We start from the raw sequence: 15154 nt of genomic DNA, 5'->3' as shown, positions 1-15154 counted from the left end.
ACTCACAGGAAGAGTATGGTAACCACTATTACTCGCAAGAAGAGTATGGTGACCACTATTACTCACAGGATGGGTATGGTGACCACTATTACTCACAAAAAGGGTATGGTGACCACTATTACTCACAGGAAGAGTATGGAGTGCACTATTACTCACAGGAAAGGTATGGTGACCACTATTACTCACAGGAAGAGTATGGAGAGCACTATTACTCACAGGAAGTGTATGGTGACCACTATTACTCACAGGAAGAGTATGGAGACCACTATTACTCACAGGAAGAGTATGGTGACCACTATTACTCACAGGAAGAGTATGGTGACCACTATTACTCACAAGAAGAGCATGATGACCACTATTACTCACAGGATGGGTATGATGACCACTAATACTCACAGGAAGAATATGGTGGTCACTATTACTCACAGGATGGGTATGGTGACCACTATTACTCACAGGATGGGTATGGTGACCACTATTACTCACAGGATGGGTATGGTGACCACTATTACTCACAGGATGGGTATAGTGACCACAATTACTCACAGGAAGAGTATGGTGAATACTATTACTCATAGGATGGGTATGGTGACCAATGTTTCTCACAGGAAGAGTATGGTGACCACTATTTCTCACATGAAGAGTATGGTGACCACTATTACTCACAAGAAGAGTATGGTGACCACTACTACTCACAGGATGGGTATGGTGACCACTATTATTCACAGGAAGAGTATGGTGGCCACTATTACTTCCAGGATGGGTATGGTGACCACTATTACTCACAGGAAGAGTATGGTGACAACTATTACTCACAGGATGGGTATGGTGACCAATGTTACTCACAGGAAGAGTATGATGAAAATTATTACTCACAGGATGAGTATGGTGAACACTATTACTCACAGGAAGAGTATGATGAAAACTATTACTCACAGGATGAGAATGGTGAACACTATTACTCACAGGAAGACTATCGTTAGCACTGTTACTCACAGGAAGAGTATGGTGACCACTATTCCTCACAAGAAGAGTATGGTGACCACTATTACTCACAAGATTATGGTGACCACTATTACTCACAGGAAGTGTATTGTGAGCACTATTACTCACATGAAGAGTATGGGGACCACTATTACTCACAGGAAAAGTATGGTGACCACTATTACTTACAGGAAGAGTATGGTGACCACTATTACTCACAGGAAGAGTATGGTGACCACTATTACTCACAAGAAGAGTATGGTGACCACTATTACTCACAGGATGGGTATGGTGACCACTATTACTCACAGGAAGAGTATGGTGACCACTATTACTCACAGGAAGAGTATGATTAAAACTATTACTCACAAGATGAGTATGGTGAACACTATTACTCACAGGAAGAGTATCTTTAGCACTATTACTCACAGGAAGAGTATGGTGACCCCTATTACTCACAGGAAGAGTTTGGTGGCCACTATTACTCATAAGAAGAGTATGGTGACCACTATTACTCACAGGAAGTGTATAGTGACCACTATTACTCACAAGAGTGTAGTGACCACTATTACTCACAGGAAGTGTATTGTGAGCACTATTACTCACAGGAAGAGTATGGTGACCACTATTACTCACAGTAAGAGTGTAGTGAGCACTATTACTCACAGGAAGAGTATGGTGACCACTATTACTCACAGGAAGAGTATGGTGACCACTATTACTCACAGGAAGAGTATGGTGACCACTATTACTCTCAGGAAGAGTATGGTGACCACAATTACTCACAGGAAGAGTATGGTGACCACTATTACTCACAGGAAGAGTATGGTGACCACTATTATTCACAGGAAGAGTGTGGTGACCACTATTGCTCACATGAAGAGTATTGTGACCACTGTTACTCACATGAAGAGTATGGTGACCAATATTGCTCACAGGAAGAGTATGGTGACATTTATTACTCACAGGAAGAGTATGGAGACCACTATTGCTCACAGGAAGAGTATGGTGACCACTATTACTCACAGGAAGAGTATGGTGACTAGTATTACTCTCAGTAAAGAGTATGGTGGCTACTATTGCTCACAGGATGGGTATGGTGACCACTATTTCTCACAGGATAGGTATGGTGACCACTATTACTCACAGGAAGAGTATGGTGACCACTATTACTCACAGGAAGAGTATGGTGACCACTATTACTCACAAGAAGAGCATGATGACCACTATTACTCACAGGATGGGTATGATGACCACTTCTACTCACAGGATGGGTATGGTGACCACTATTACTCACAGGAAGAGTATGGTGGCCACTATTACTCACTGGATGGGTATGGTGACCACTATTACTCACAGGATGGGTATGGTGACCACTATTACTCACAGGAAGAGTATGGTGGCTACTATTACTCACAGGATGGGTATGGTGACCACTATTTCTCACAGGATAGGTATGGTGACCACTATTACTCACAGGAAGAGTATAGTGACCACTATTACTCACAGGAAGAGTATGGTGACCACTATTACTCACAAGAAGAGCATGATGACCACTATTACTCACAGGATGGGTATGATGACCACTTCTACTCACAGGATGGGTATGGTGACCATTATTACTCACAGGAAGAGTATGATGGCCACTATTATTCACGGGATGGGTATGGTGACCACTATTACTCACAGGATGGGTATGGTGACCATTATTACTCACAGGATGGGTATGGTGACCACTATTACTCACAGGATGGGTATAGTGACCACAATTACTCACAGGAAGAGTATGGTGACAACTATTGCTCACAGGATGGGTATGGTGACCAATGTTAATCACAGGAAGAGTATGGTGACCACTGTTACTCACATGAAGAGTATGGTGACCACTATTACTCACAAGAAGAGTATGGTGACCACTACTACTCACAGGATGGGTATGGAGACCACTATTACTCACTGGAAGAGTATGGTGGCCACTATTACTTTCAGGATGGGTATGGTGACCACTATTACTCACTGGAAGAGTATGGTGACAACTATTACTCACAGGATGGGTATGGTGACCAATGTTACTCACAGAAAGAGTATGATGAAAACTATTACTCACAGGATGAGTATGGTGAACACTATTACTCACAGGAAGAGTATCGTTAGCACTATTACTCACAGGAAGAGTATGGTGACCACTATTACTCACAGGAAGAGTATGGTGGCCACTACTACTCACAAGAAGAGATTGGTGACCACTATTACTCACAGGAAGTGTATGGTGACCACTATTACTCACAAGAGTATGGTGACCACTATTACTCACAGGAAGTGTATTGTGAGCACTATTACTCACAGGAAGAGTATGGTGACCACTATTACTCACAGGAAGAGTATGGTGACCACTATTACTTACAGGAAGAGTATGGTGACCTCTATTACTCACAGGAAGAGTATAGAGAGCATTATTACTCACAGGAAGTGTATGGTGACCACTATTACTCACAAGAGTATGGTGACCACTATTACTCACAGGAAGTGTATTGTGAGCACTATTACTCACAGGAAGAGTATGGTGACCACTATTACTCACAGGATGGGTATGGTGACCACTATTACTCACAAAATGGGTATGGTGACCACTATTACTCACAGGAAGAGTATGGAGTGCACTATTACTCACAGGAAGTGTATGGTGACCACTATTACTCACAGGAAGAGTATGGAGAGCACTATTACTCACAGGAAGTGTATGGTGACCACTATTACTCACAGGAAAAGTATGGAGACCACTATTACTCACAGGAAGAGTATGGTGACCACTATTACTCACAGGAAGAGTATGGTGACCACTATTACTCACAAGAAGAGCATGCTGACCACTATTACTCACAGGATGGGTATGATGACCACTACTACTCACAGGATGGGTATGGTGACCACTATTACTCACAGGAAGAGTATGGTGGTCACTATTACTCACAGGATGGGTATGGTGACCACTATTACTCACAGGATGGGTATGGTGACCACTATTACTCACAGGATGGGTATGGTGACCACTATTACTCACAGGATGGGTATAGTGACCACAATTACTCACAGGAAGAGTATGGTGACAACTATTACTCACAGGATGGGTATGGTGACCAATGTTACTCACAGGAAGAGTATGGTGACCACTATTTCTCACATGAAGAGTATGGTGACCACTCTTACTCACAAGAAGAGTATGGTGAGCACTACTGCTCACAGGATGGGTATGGTGACCACTATTATTCACAGGAAGAGTATGGTGGCCACTATTACTTCCAGGATGGGTATGGTGACCACTATTTCTCACAGGAAGAGTATGGTGACAACTATTACTCACAGGATGGGTATGGTGACCAATGTTAATCACAGGAAGAGTATGATGAAAACTATTACTCACAGGATGAGTATGGTGAACACTATTACTTACAGGAAGAGTATGATGAAAACTATTACTCACAGGATGAGTATGGTGAACACTATTACTCACAGGAAGAGTATGATGAAAACTATTACTCACAGGATGAGAATGGTGAACACTATTACTCACAGGAAGACTATCGTTAGCACTGTTACTCACAGGAAGAGTATGGTGACCACTATTCCTCACAGGAAGAGTATGGTGGCCACTATTACTCACAAGAAGAGTATGGTGACCACTATTACTCACAAGATTATGGTGACCACTATTACTCACAGGAAGTGTATTGTGAGCACTATTACTCACATGAAGAGTATGGGGACCACTATTACTCACAGGAAAAGTATGGTGACCACTATTACTTACAGGAAGAGTATGGTGACCACTATTACTCACAGGAAGAGTATGGTGACCACTATTACTCACAAGAAGAGTATGGTGACCACTATTACTCACAGGATGGGTATGGTGACCACTATTACTCACAGGAAGAGTATGGTGACCACTATTACTCACAGGAAGAGTATGATTAAAACTATTACTCACAAGATGAGTATGGTGAACACTATTACTCACAGGAAGAGTATCTTTAGCACTATTACTCACAGGAAGAGTATGGTGACCCCTATTACTCACAGGAAGAGTTTGGTGGCCACTATTACTCATAAGAAGAGTATGGTGACCACTATTACTCACAGGAAGTGTATAGTGACCACTATTACTCACAAGAGTATAGTGACCACTATTACTCACAGGAAGTGTATTGTGAGCACTATTACTCACAGGAAGAGTATGGTGACCACTATTACTCACAGTAAGAGTGTGGTGAGCACTATTACTCACAGGAAGAGTATGGTGACCACTATTACTCACAGGAAGAGTATGGTGACCACTATTACTCACAGGAAGAGTATGGTGACCACTATTACTCACAGGAAGAGTATGGTGACCACAATTACTCACAGGAAGAGTATGGTGACCACTATTACTCACAGGAAGAGTATGGTGACCACTATTTTTCACAGGAAGAGTGTGGTGACCACTATTGCTCACATGAAGAGTATTGTGACCACTGTTACTCACATGAAGAGTATGGTGACCAATATTGCTCACAGGAAGAGTATGGTGACATTTATTACTCACAGGAAGAGTATGGAGACCACTATTGCTCACAGGAAGAGTATGGTGACCACTATTACTCACAGGAAGAGTATGGTGACTAGTATTACTCACAGTAAAGAGTATGGTGGCTACTATTGCTCACAGGATGGGTATGGTGACCACTATTTCTCACAGGATAGGTATGGTGACCACTATTACTCACAGGAAGAGTATGGTGACCACTATTACTCACAGGAAGAGTATGGTGACCACTATTACTCACAAGAAGAGCATGATGACCACTATTACTCACAGGATGGGTATGATGACCACTTCTACTCACAGGATTGGTATGGTGACCACTATTACTCACAGGAAGAGTATGGTGGCCACTATTACTCACTGGATGGGTATGGTGACCACTATTACTCACAGGATGGGTATGGTGACCACTATTACTCACAGGAAGAGTATGGTGGCTACTATTACTCACAGGATGGGTATGGTGACCACTATTTCTCACAGGATAGGTATGGTGACCACTATTACTCACAGGAAGAGTATGGTGACCACTATTACTCACAGGAAGTATATGGTGACCACTATTACTCACAAGAGTACGGTGACCACTATTACTCACAGGAAGTGTATTGTGAGCACTATTACTCACAGAAAGAGTATGGTGACCACTATTACTCACAGGAAGAGTATGGTGACCACTATTACTTACAGGAAGAGTATGGTGACCACTATTACTCACAGGAAGAGTATGGTAACCACTATTACTCGCAAGAAGAGTATGGTGACCACTATTACTCACAGGATGGGTATGGTGACCACTATTACTCACAAAAAGGGTATGGTGACCACTATTACTCACAGGAAGAGTATGGAGTGCACTATTACTCACAGGAAGTGTATGGTGACCACTATTACTCACAGGAAGAGTATGGAGAGCACTATTACTCACAGGAAGTGTATGGTGACCACTATTACTCACAGGAAGAGTATGGAGACCACTATTACTCACAGGAAGAGTATGGTGACCACTATTACTCACAGGAAGAGTATGGTGACCACTATTACTCACAAGAAGAGCATGATGACCACTATTACTCACAGGATGGGTATGATGACCACTAATACTCACAGGAAGAATATGGTGGTCACTATTACTCACAGGATGGGTATGGTGACCACTATTACTCACAGGATGGGTATGGTGACCACTATTACTCACAGGATGGGTATGGTGACCACTATTACTCACAGGATGGGAATAGTGACCACAATTACTCACAGGAAGAGTATGGTGACAACTATTACTCATAGGATGGGTATGGTGACCAATGTTTCTCACAGGAAGAGTATGGTGACCACTATTTCTCACATGAAGAGTATGGTGACCACTCTTACTCACAAGAAGAGTATGGTGACCACTACTACTCACAGGATGGGTATGGTGACCACTATTATTCACAGGAAGAGTATGGTGGCCACTATTACTTCCAGGAAGAGTATGGTGACAACTTTTACTCACAGGATGGGTATGGTGACCAATGTTACTCACAGGAAGAGTATGATGAAAACTATTACTCACAGGATGAGTATGGTGAACACTATTACTCACAGGAAGAGTATGATGAAAACTATTACTCACAGGATGAGAATGGTGAACACTATTACTCACAGGAAGACTATCGTTAGCACTGTTACTCACAGGAAGAGTATGGTGACCACTATTATTCACAGGAAGAGTATGGTGGCCACTATTACTTCCAGGATGGGTATGGTGACCACTATTTCTCACAGGAAGAGTATGGTGACAACTATTACTCACAGGATGGGTATGGTGACCAATGTTAATCACAGGAAGAGTATGGTGGCCACTATTACTTCCAGGATGGGTATGGTGACCACTATTTCTCACAGGAAGAATATGGTGACAACTATTACTCACAGGATGGGTATGGTGACCAATGTTAATCACAGGAAGAGTATGATGAAAACTATTACTCACAGGATGAGTATGGTGAACACTATTACTTACAGGAAGAGTATGATGAAAACTATTACTCACAGGATGAGTATGGTGAACACTATTACTCACAGGAAGAGTATGATGAAAACTATTACTCACAGGATGAGAATGGTGAACACTATTACTCACAGGAAGACTATCGTTAGCACTGTTACTCACAGGAAGAGTATGGTGACCACTATTCCTCACAGGAAGAGTATGGTGGCCACTATTACTCACAAGAAGAGTATGGTGACCACTATTACTCACAAGATTATGGTGACCACTATTACTCACAGGAAGTGTATTGTGAGCACTATTACTCACATGAAGAGTATGGGGACCACTATTACTCACAGGAAAAGTATGGTGACCACTATTACTTACAGGAAGAGTATGGTGACCACTATTACTCACAGGAAGAGTATGGTGACCACTATTACTCACAAGAAGAGTATGGTGACCACTATTACTCACAGGATGGGTATGGTGACCACTATTACTCACAGGAAGAGTATGGTGACCACTATTACTCACAGGAAGAGTATGATTAAAACTATTACTCACAAGATGAGTATGGTGAACACTATTACTCACAGGAAGAGTATCTTTAGCACTATTACTCACAGGAAGAGTATGGTGACCCCTATTACTCACAGGAAGAGTTTGGTGGCCACTATTACTCATAAGAAGAGTATGGTGACCACTATTACTCACAGGAAGTGTATAGTGACCACTATTACTCACAAGAGTATAGTGACCACTATTACTCACAGGAAGTGTATTGTGAGCACTATTACTCACAGGAAGAGTATGGTGACCACTATTACTCACAGTAAGAGTGTGGTGAGCACTATTACTCACAGGAAGAGTATGGTGACCACTATTACTCACAGGAAGAGTATGGTGACCACTATTACTCACAGGAAGAGTATGGTGACCACTATTACTCACAGGAAGAGTATGGTGACCACAATTACTCACAGGAAGAGTATGGTGACCACTATTACTCACAGGAAGAGTATGGTGACCACTATTTTTCACAGGAAGAGTGTGGTGACCACTATTGCTCACATGAAGAGTATTGTGACCACTGTTACTCACATGAAGAGTATGGTGACCAATATTGCTCACAGGAAGAGTATGGTGACATTTATTACTCACAGGAAGAGTATGGAGACCACTATTGCTCACAGGAAGAGTATGGTGACCACTATTACTCACAGGAAGAGTATGGTGACTAGTATTACTCACAGTAAAGAGTATGGTGGCTACTATTGCTCACAGGATGGGTATGGTGACCACTATTTCTCACAGGATAGGTATGGTGACCACTATTACTCACAGGAAGAGTATGGTGACCACTATTACTCACAGGAAGAGTATGGTGACCACTATTACTCACAAGAAGAGCATGATGACCACTATTACTCACAGGATGGGTATGATGACCACTTCTACTCACAGGATTGGTATGGTGACCACTATTACTCACAGGAAGAGTATGGTGGCCACTATTACTCACTGGATGGGTATGGTGACCACTATTACTCACAGGATGGGTATGGTGACCACTATTACTCACAGGAAGAGTATGGTGGCTACTATTACTCACAGGATGGGTATGGTGACCACTATTTCTCACAGGATAGGTATGGTGACCACTATTACTCACAGGAAGAGTATGGTGACCACTATTACTCACAGGAAGTATATGGTGACCACTATTACTCACAAGAGTACGGTGACCACTATTACTCACAGGAAGTGTATTGTGAGCACTATTACTCACAGGAAGAGTATGGTGACCACTATTACTCACAGGAAGAGTATGGTGACCACTATTACTTACAGGAAGAGTATGGTGACCACTATTACTCACAGGAAGAGTATGGTAACCACTATTACTCGCAAGAAGAGTATGGTGACCACTATTACTCACAGGATGGGTATGGTGACCACTATTACTCACAAAAAGGGTATGGTGACCACTATTACTCACAGGAAGAGTATGGAGTGCACTATTACTCACAGGAAGTGTATGGTGACCACTATTACTCACAGGAAGAGTATGGAGAGCACTATTACTCACAGGAAGTGTATGGTGACCACTATTACTCACAGGAAGAGTATGGAGACCACTATTACTCACAGGAAGAGTATGGTGGCCACTATTACTCACAGGAAGAGTATGGTGACCACTATTACTCACAAGAAGAGCATGATGACCACTATTACTCACAGGATGGGTATGATGACCACTAATACTCACAGGAAGAATATGGTGGTCACTATTACTCACAGGATGGGTATGGTGACCACTATTACTCACAGGATGGGTATGGTGACCACTATTACTCACAGGATGGGTATGGTGACCACTATTACTCACAGGATGGGAATAGTGACCACAATTACTCACAGGAAGAGTATGGTGACAACTATTACTCATAGGATGGGTATGGTGACCAATGTTTCTCACAGGAAGAGTATGGTGACCACTATTTCTCACATGAAGAGTATGGTGACCACTCTTACTCACAAGAAGAGTATGGTGACCACTACTACTCACAGGATGGGTATGGTGACCACTATTATTCACAGGAAGAGTATGGTGGCCACTATTACTTCCAGGAAGAGTATGGTGACAACTTTTACTCACAGGATGGGTATGGTGACCAATGTTACTCACAGGAAGAGTATGATGAAAACTATTACTCACAGGATGAGTATGGTGAACACTATTACTCACAGGAAGAGTATGATGAAAACTATTACTCACAGGATGAGAATGGTGAACACTATTACTCACAGGAAGACTATCGTTAGCACTGTTACTCACAGGAAGAGTATGGTGACCACTATTCCTCACAGGAAGAGTATGGTGGCCACTATTACTCACAAGAAGAGTATGGTGACCACTATTACTCACAAGATTATGGTGACCACTATTACTCACAGGAAGTGTATTGTGAGCAATATTACTCACATGAAGAGTATGGGGACCACTATTACTCACAGGAAAAGTATGGTGACCACTATTACTTACAGGAAGAGTATGGTGACCACTATTACTCACAGGAAGAGTATGGTGACCACTATTACTCACAAGAAGAGTATGGTGACCACTATTACTCACAGGATGGGTATGGTGACCACTATTACTCACAGGAAGAGTATGGTGACCACTATTACTCACAGGAAGAGTATGATTAAAACTATTACTCACAAGATGAGTATGGTGAACACTATTACTCACAGGAAGAGTATCTTTAGCACTATTACTCACAGGAAGAGTATGGTGACCCCTATTACTCACAGGAAGAGTTTGGTGGCCACTATTACTCATAAGAAGAGTATGGTGACCACTATTACTCACAGGAAGTGTATAGTGACCACTATTACTCACAAGAGTGTAGTGACCACTATTACTCACAGGAAGTGTATTGTGAGCACTATTACTCACAGGAAGAGTATGGTGACCACTATTACTCACAGTAAGAGTGTGGTGAGCACTATTACTCACAGGAAGAGTATGGTGACCACTATTACTCACAGGAAGAGTATGGTGACCACTATTACTCACAGGAAGAGTATGGTGACCACTATTACTCTCAGGAAGAGTATGGTGACCACAATTACTCACAGGAAGAGTATGGTGACCACTATTACTCACAGGAAGAGTATGGTGACCACTATTATTCACAGGAAGAGTGTGGTGACCACTATTGCTCACATGAAGAGTATTGTGACCACTGTTACTCACATGAAGAGTATGGTGACCAATATTGCTCACAGGAAGAGTATGGTGACATTTATTACTCACAGGAAGAGTATGGAGACCACTATTGCTCACAGGAAGAGTATGGTGACCACTATTACTCACAGGAAGAGTATGGTGACTAGTATTACTCTCAGTAAAGAGTATGGTGGCTACTATTGCTCACAGGATGGGTATGGTGACCACTATTTCTCACAGGATAGGTATGGTGACCACTATTACTCACAGGAAGAGTATGGTGACCACTATTACTCACAGGAAAAGTATGGTGACCACTATTACTCACAAGAAGAGCATGATGACCACTATTACTCACAGGATGGGTATGATGACCACTTCTACTCACAGGATGGGTATGGTGACCACTATTACTCACAGGAAGAGTATGGTGGCCACTATTACTCACTGGATGGGTATGGTGACCACTATTACTCACAGGATGGGTATGGTGACCACTATTACTCACAGGAAGAGTATGGTGGCTACTATTACTCACAGGATGGGTATGGTGACCACTATTTCTCACAGGATTGGTATGGTGACCACTATTACTCACAGGAAGAGTATAGTGACCACTATTACTCACAGGAAGAGTATGGTGACCACTATTACTCACAAGAAGAGCATGATGACCACTATTACTCACAGGATGGGTATGATGACCACTTCTACTCACAGGATGGGTATGGTGACCACTATTACTCACAGGAAGAGTATGATGGCCACTATTACTCACGGGATGGGTATGGTGACCACTATTACTCACAGGATGGGTATGGTGACCATTATTACTCACAGGATGGGTATGGTGACCACTATTACTCACAGGATGGGTATAGTGACCACAATTACTCACAGGAAGAGTATGGTGACAACTATTGCTCACAGGATGGGTATGGTGACCAATGTTAATCACAGGAAGAGTATGGTGACCACTATTACTCACATGAAGAGTATGGTGACCACTATTACTCACAAGAAGAGTATGGTGACCACTACTACTCACAGGATGGGTATGGAGACCACTATTACTCACTGGAAGAGTATGGTGGCCACTATTACTTTCAGGATGGGTATGGTGACCACTATTACTCACTGGAAGAGTATGGTGACAACTATTACTCACAGGATGGGTATGGTGACCAATGTTACTCACAGAAAGAGTATGATGAAAACTATTACTCACAGGATGAGTATGGTGAACACTATTACTCACAGGAAGAGTATCGTTAGCACTATTACTCACAGGAAGAGTATGGTGACCACTATTACTCACAGGAAGAGTATGGTGGCCACTACTACTCACAAGAAGAGATTGGTGACCACTATTACTCACAGGAAGTGTATGGTGACCACTATTACTCACAAGAGTATGGTGACCACTATTACTCACAGGAAGTGTATTGTGAGCACTATTACTCACAGGAAGAGTATGGTGACCACTATTACTCACAGGAAGAGTATGGTGACCACTATTACTTACAGGAAGAGTATGGTGACCTCTATTACTCACAGGAAGAGTATAGAGAGCATTATTACTCACAGGAAGTGTATGGTGACCACTATTACTCACAAGAGTATGGTGACGACTATTACTCACAGGAAGTGTATTGTGAGCACTATTACTCACAGGATGGGTATGGTGACCACTATTACTCACAGGATGGGTATGGTGACCACTATTACTCACAAAATGGGTATGGTGACCACTATTACTCACAGGAAGAGTATGGAGTGCACTATTACTCACAGGAAGTGTATGGTGACCACTATTACTCACAGGAAGAGTATGGAGAGCACTATTACTCACAGGAAGTGTATGGTGACCACTATTACTCACAGGAAGAGTATGGAGACCACTATTACTCACAGGAAGAGTATGGTGACCACTATTACTCACAGGAAGAGTATGGTGACCACTATTACTCACAAGAAGAGCATGCTGACCACTATTACTCACAGGATGGGTATGATGACCACTACTACTCACAGGATGGGTATGGTGACCACTATTACTCACAGGAAGAGTATGGTGGTCACTATTACTCACAGGATGGGTATGGTGACCACTATTACTCACAGGATGGGTATGGTGACCACTATTACTCACAGGATGGGTATGGTGACCACTATTACTCACAGGATGGGTATAGTGACCACAATTACTCACAGGAAGAGTATGGTGACAACTATTACTCACAGGATGGGTATGGTGACCAATGTTACTCACAGGAAGAGTATGGTGACCACTATTTCTCACATGAAGAGTATGGTGAGCACTACTGCTCACAGGATGGGTATGGTGACCACTATTATTCACAGGAAGAGTATGGTGGCCACTATTACTTCCAGGATGGGTATGGTGACCACTATTTCTCACAGGAAGAGTATGGTGACAACTATTACTCACAGGATGGGTATGGTGACCAATGTTACTCACAGGAAGAGTATGATGAAAACTATTACTCACAGGATGAGTATGGTGAACACTATTACTTACAGGAAGAGTATGATGAAAACTATTACTCACAGGATGAGTATAGTGAACACTATTACTCACAGGAAGAGTATGATGAAAACTATTACTCACAGGATGAGTATGGTGAACACTATTACTCACAGGAAGACTATCGTTAGCACTTTTACTCACAGGAAGAGTATGGTGACCACTATTACTCACAGGAAGAGTATGGTGGCCACTATTACTCACAAGAAGAGTATGGTGACCACTATTACTCACAAGAGTATGGTGACCACTATTACTCACAGGAAGTGTATTGTGAGCACTATTACTCACATGAAGAGTATGGGGACCACTATTACTCACAGGAAAAGTATGGTGACCACTATTACTTACAGGAAGAGTATGGTGACCACTATTACTCACAGGAAGAGTATGGTGACCACTATTACTCACAAGAAGAGTATGGTGACCACTATTACTCACAGGATGGGTATGGTGACCACTATTACTCACAGGAGGAGTATGGTGACCACTATTACTCACAGGAAGAGTATGGTGACCACTATTACTCACAGGATGAGTATGGTGAACACTATTACTCACAGGAAGAGTATCGTTAGCACTATTACTCACAGGAAGAGTATGGTGACCCCTATTACTCACAGGAAGAGTTTGGTGGCCACTATTACTCACAAGAAGAGTATGGTGACCACTATTACTCACAGGAACTGTATAGTGACCACTATTACTCACAAGAGTATGGTGACCACTATTACTCACAGGAAGTGTATTGTGAGCACTATTACTCACAGGAAGAGTATGGTGACCACTATTTCTCACAGGAAGAGTGTGGTGAGCACTATTACTCACAGGAAGAGTATGGTGACCACTATTACTCACAGGAAGAGTATGGTGACCACTATTACTCAAAGGAAGTGTATGGTGACCACTCTTACTCACAAGAAGAGTATGGTGACCACTACTACTCACAGGATGGGTATGGTGACCACTATTATTCACAGGAAGAGTATGATGGCCACTATTACTTCCAGGATGGGTATGGTGACCACTATTTCTCACAGGAAGAGTATGGTGACAACTATTACTCACAGGATGGGTATGGTGACCAATGTTACTCACAGGAAGAGTATGATGAAAACTATTACTCACAGGATGAGTATGGTGAACACTATTACTTACAGGAAGAGTATGATGAAAACTATTACTGACAGGATGAGTATGGTGAACACTATTACTCACAGGAAGAGTATGATGAAAACTATTACTCATAGGATGAGTATGGTGAACACTATTACTCATAGGATGAGTATGGTGAACACTATTACTCACAGGAAGACAATC

The 15154-nt window shown here is 42.4% G+C and overlaps 1 protein-coding gene across 3 annotated transcripts in view; it reads right to left on the bottom strand.

Annotated features, from left to right (window-relative positions):
- LOC123765807 (uncharacterized) overlaps window positions 1-15154 on the bottom strand; it is a 139224-nt gene that overhangs the window by 89875 nt on the left and 34195 nt on the right. The window lies entirely within an intron of this gene.

Source organism: Procambarus clarkii, chromosome 39, assembly GCF_040958095.1.
Source record: "Procambarus clarkii isolate CNS0578487 chromosome 39, FALCON_Pclarkii_2.0, whole genome shotgun sequence".
In the NCBI taxonomy this organism is placed as follows: Eukaryota; Metazoa; Arthropoda; class Malacostraca; order Decapoda; family Cambaridae; genus Procambarus; species Procambarus clarkii.
The sequence above is the reverse complement of the archived record's forward strand: the minus strand, read 5'-3'. Positions and strand labels throughout refer to the sequence as shown.